This window comes from Oryctolagus cuniculus, chromosome 9 (genome assembly GCF_051225735.1).
Source record: "Oryctolagus cuniculus isolate XC-2025 breed Fujian yellow rabbit chromosome 9, ASM5122573v1, whole genome shotgun sequence".
Taxonomy (NCBI): Eukaryota; Metazoa; Chordata; class Mammalia; order Lagomorpha; family Leporidae; genus Oryctolagus; species Oryctolagus cuniculus.
This window is the reverse complement of record NC_142875.1, coordinates 90,262,148-90,267,262: the sequence shown is the minus strand read 5'-3', so window position 1 is coordinate 90,267,262 and position 5,115 is coordinate 90,262,148. Positions and strand designations below refer to the sequence as shown.

The 5,115-nt window shown below is 41.2% G+C and overlaps 1 pseudogene across 1 annotated transcript; it reads right to left on the bottom strand.

The window, feature by feature from the left end:
• Positions 1 to 881: 881 nt before the first annotated feature.
• LOC103349036 (52 kDa repressor of the inhibitor of the protein kinase pseudogene) lies at positions 882 to 4,098 on the bottom strand (annotated as a pseudogene). The gene has a single exon (XR_016212949.1). The product of XR_016212949.1 is annotated as a 52 kDa repressor of the inhibitor of the protein kinase pseudogene (transcript).
• Between the last annotated feature and the right edge of the window lie 1,017 nt (positions 4,099 to 5,115).

Sequence of the window (5,115 nt, the reverse complement as noted above, 5' to 3'; positions counted from 1 at the left end):
TCCTATTATTATGATCAATTGTGAGCAGAAATTGATCACTTGGACTAGTGAGATGGCATTGGTACATGCCACCTTGATGGGATTGAAATGGAATCCCCTGGTATGTTTCTATCTCTGCCGTTTGGGGCAAGTAAGCTTGAGCATGTCCCAAATTGTACATCTATTCCCACTCTTATTCCAGCTCTTATATTTAACAAAGATCACTTTTCAGTTAAGTTTCAACACTTAAGAATAACTGTGTATTGATTACAAAATTCAACCAAAAGTATTAAGTAGAACATACAAAAAGAATACTAAGAGGGATAACGTATTAAGTTGTTCATCAACAGTCAGGGCAAGGGCTGATCAAGTCACCGTTTCTCATAGTGTTCATTTCACTTCAACAGGTTTCCTTTTTGGTGCTCAGTTAGCTGTCACCATCAGGGAGAACATATGATATTTGTCCCTTTGGGACTGGCTTATTTCACTCAGCATAATGTTTTCGAGATTCCTAACAGGGATCACTTTTCTGTAAAAATTTAAACACCTAAGAATAATTCTGTGTTAATTACAGAGTTCAACCAATAGTACTAGAACAAAAAAAATACTAAAATGGATAAAGTATTACATTGTACATCAACAGTCAGGACAAGAGCTGATCAAGTCACTGTTTCTCATAGTGTCCATTTCACTTCAACAGGTTTCCCCTTTGGTGCTCAGTTAGTTGTCGCTGATCAGGAAGAACATATGATATTTGTCCCTTTGGTACTGGCTTAATTCACTCAGCATAATGTTTTCCAGATTCCTCCATCTTGTTGCAAATGACTGGATTTCATTGTTTTTGACTGCTGTATAGTATTCTATAGAGTACATGTCCCATAATTTCTTTATCCAGTCTACTGTTTTTTTAAACAAAATTCACATTTTATTTAGATTCAAATAAACTATACAAAATCGATTTTTCTTCACCAAAAATAACAGCAATATTTTCTGTATTATTTCTAGATAAACCACAAAACACTTATTTTTGTAGGTTTTCCAGGTTTTGCTTATAAATCAAGACAAGGCAGTAGTCACGGAAGAAGTCAGAAGAAAACAGGTGAGTCAGTTTTCAGTATCCACGGCCTCTGACACTGTCTTGACCATTAAACACGAGTGTTTGACATAAACCTGCAAACAAGATGTAGGCTCAACAAAGGAATGTAAACAGCAACACCCAGATGTGGAATGACAATGGCAGGTCCTTCCACTGCTAACTTACTCCTTTAGGATTCATTTGATCAAGACAAAATTTACACTGAAATCCTTGTGTGGTAAGATCACGAACTTCTCTCGCGTAATTGTCCATTTCAGAGTTAACTAACTCCTATTAGTCAAAACTCTTTGTCAAAGGTCAATTGTGGGCATCATTGTAAATTTCTTAAAATCTATTCCTTTCTCCCACACATCCTGAAAATTTATTTCTTCAAAACATTGCTAATTCAACAGTGATAATAAATGCTATTTGTAAAATGACTTAATTGAAACAATTCCAGGTGCCACTACCAGAGACACAGAGGTGGAACGTGGCACTTCCAATGCTACCTTCTGGAAGAACTAAGAGGTTGTCCGAACATGGGAGTTTAACAGGAGCCATTTAATTAGGGAGATTATCAATGGCTAACCTATTCAATGGGAGGCCTACAGGCAAAGGTATTCATTGATTAAGTGACCTACAAGAGAAAGTCTGTTTTTAAAGTCTCTTAAGTATTTTCAATGGGTTCTGAATTATCTGTAGGAAGCTCTGATTTAGATGTGTAGAGTTTGATGTATGTATCCACCATTAAATCTAGATCATGTTTTATATCAAAATTTATATTAAGCAAAGCCAAGTTACTCGACCTTTGGTCTGTTAAAGTGTTCCTCAAGTACGCTTTGAGACGCTTTCGTCCATTTTCATAGCGCTCGTTCTCCACCTTCATCACAGGAAGGATACACAGCACCTTCAGTAAGGCATACACATTAGGAAAAAATTTGATGTCAGGCAGATGGAGAGCTTCATAAATGGTGGATGGAAGCTCTATATCTTTGCCTCTGTGTTTCCATTTTATCCTCCAACAATGAAGCTCTGCTGAGAGAGTGTTGGGGTTGGGTAGATCACTTCTGTACATGTCAGCATGGAGCTCCTCTGATGTGTTGAATTTCAGCTGTCCCATGACTGACGGTACCAGAAATAAGCATTTAAGAGCTTTGAGGTGCTGCTCGGAGAATATATCTTTAAGTTCCTGAATAATGTGCTCCACTGTTGGAACACTCAGGGTTTCCTTATAGTAACTCTCAGAAGTTAGCTGAGACTCCAGGTTGCCTTGCTGCGCCCTGCGGAATTTCCCAGGGAGCTTCATTTGAATATCAAGCTTGGTTGCCAAGTTTGTGGCTTCCTCAAACCAAAATTCATGATACACTTCAATATTTTCCATGACTTCATTCAGCGAATGCAGGACTGCGGTCAAGCTACTGGCTGCAAAGAAGACATCAGAAGTTTGGCCCTGGAGATTTTTCCCAAAGGCTCTTGTAAAAGACAAGACATTTTTAAGAACAACAATGGTGACAATGAAATCAAAATCTGTGACTGCACTACAGAGTACAAACGCTCGGCCAGCTATGCAGTTACTCCACCTAATGTTTGTGTCACTGTTTATACCATCTAAACACAAAACAAGTGCTTGCAGAAGGTCCACGAGAATTTCAAACGCGTCATGCCTGACTGTCCACTCAGAGTGGCAAATTTCCTTCAGTTCCTTGCCTCTTTCTTCACTGTTCTGAAAAAGAACGGAAATTACATTGTCAAGTTCCAGAAGCAACTGAGGTGATCGATGGAAAAAAGAACAAACTTCCTCGATTGTTCCCAATGCAACAGATACTCCCATAACAGGAACTGATTTTGCCAACCACATATTTAAGGCACAGGAAGAGCAGAGTGTGCAGACGGCTTGGGGATATTTCTCTAAAAGTCTCGAAGCAACAACTTTCATTTTGGAAGAAAATCCACTGGACACGATGTAAGCCTGGCCACGGCAATATTCCATATTCAGCCCCCACTTCTCGGTTATCATAGTGTGAAATTTCACAGCCAGAATTTCTGCATCAGCTTCATAAGGCAGGAAGCCCACAAACTCCTCTTGCAGGTTATGGGAGTCATCAACAAACCTCACCAACACGGGCAGGTGCTCTTCCCCTGCTATGTCCACCACGTCGTCAGTGATGATGGAGAAGAAGTGAGAGTCCCTCACTTCCCTGAGTGTTTCCTCACGAATGCAGCTCTCACAGATCTCCAGCATCTGCTTCTGCTGCGCCTTCGAGCAGAACAGCGTGTTGACGGCCGTGCTCTCAAAGCGCTTCCTCAGGACCTCTTCACCAGAATTTATCCGGCACTCCAGCAGGGCCTGGAAATTATCGGGAGTAAAGAGACCTTCGGGGATCTCATCAGCCTCGTGTCCATCCAGAGGTATGTTTTGCTTGCCCATGAGAATCAAAATTTCAAACAAAGATTTTAAGTATTCTTTGTTTTCCTTCTCCTCAAGGGTTAACGGTAAAATGTCTTCATCTTGCTCATCACCCCCTTCTTCTGCACTGGGGTTCTGAACACTGCTGTTGTTTGTTTCTTTATGTCTTTGTTCCTGTTCAGAAGTTTCATCAATTTTTTTCTGTTTCAGTGTCCTGATTTCATCTTCACTCAATCCTTTTATTCGTTTTCTGTGTCTGCTGTGAGGATTGTTCAAATGACTGGTAAGATCAAATATTGTTGGTATTGCGTTATCTCGAAGAACTGTTCTATAAGGACTAGTTCTACAGATCATAGAGGTCTCAAAGTGTTTGGCACACAATCGATAATGCTTATTTAGTTGATCAGGTGTTTTATCTTCTAAGTCGGCTCTCCTACAATTCTCCACCCACTTCTGACATCTGGCCGGATCCCGCGGGAACCTGAAGAAGGCCAGATCCGACTGTGTGCTCTTCTGCGTGCAGTTAGGGGCCGCGCAGAAGTTCGGCATTGTCGCCTGCCCGCCGGCCGGCCCAGTCCTCCCCTCCCCGCCTCCTCAGGGCAGCCCGCCCGCCCGTCGGGGCCGGGGAGGGGAGCCAGGCCCCAGTCTACTGTTGATGGGCATTTGGGTTAGTTCCAGGTCTTAGCTACTGTGAATTCAGCTGCAATAAACATTAATGTTCAGACAGCTTTTTGTTTGCCAATTTAATTTCCTTTGGGTAAATTCCAAGGAGTGGTATGGCTGGGTTGTATGGTAGGGTTATATTCAGGTTTCTGAGGAATCTCCAGACTGACTTCCATAGTGGCTTAACCAGTTTGCATTCCCACCAACAGTGGATTAGTGTTTGTTTTTCCCCACATCCTCGACAGCATCTGTTGTTCGTAGATTTCTGAATGTGAGCCATTCTAACCGGGGTGAGGTGAAACCTCATTGTGGTTTTGATTTGCATTTCCCTGATTTCTAGTGATCTTGAACATTTTTTTATGTGTCTGTTGGCCCTTTGGATTTCCTCTTTTGAAAAATGTCTATTGAGGTCCTTGGCCCATCTCTTAAGTGGGTTGTTTGTTTTGATGTTGTGGAGTTTCTTGATTTCTTTGTAGATTCTGGTTATCAACCCTTTATCTGTTGCATAGTTTGCAAATATTTTTTCCCATTCTGTTGGTTGCCTCTTCACTTTCCTAACTGTATCTTTTGAAGTACAGAAACTTCTCAATTTGATGCAATCCCAAATGTTAATTGTGGCTTTGACTGCCTGTGCTTCTGGGGTCTTTTCTAGGAAGTCTTTGCCGGTACCTATATCTTGCAGGGTTTCTCCAATGCTCTCTAAGAATTTGATGGTGTCGGGTCGTAGATTTAAGTCTTTAATCCATGTTGAGTGAATTTTTGTGTAAGGTGAAAGGTAGGGGTCTTGCTTCATGATTCTGCATGTGGAAATCCAATTTTCCCAGCACCATTTATTGAATAGACTGTCCTTACTCCAGGGATTGGTTTTGGATCCTTGATCAAATATAAGTTGGCTGTAGATGTTTGGATTGATTTCTGGTGTTTCTATTCTGTTCCATTGGTCTATCCATCTGTTTCTGTACCAGTACCTTGCTGTTTTGATAACAACTGC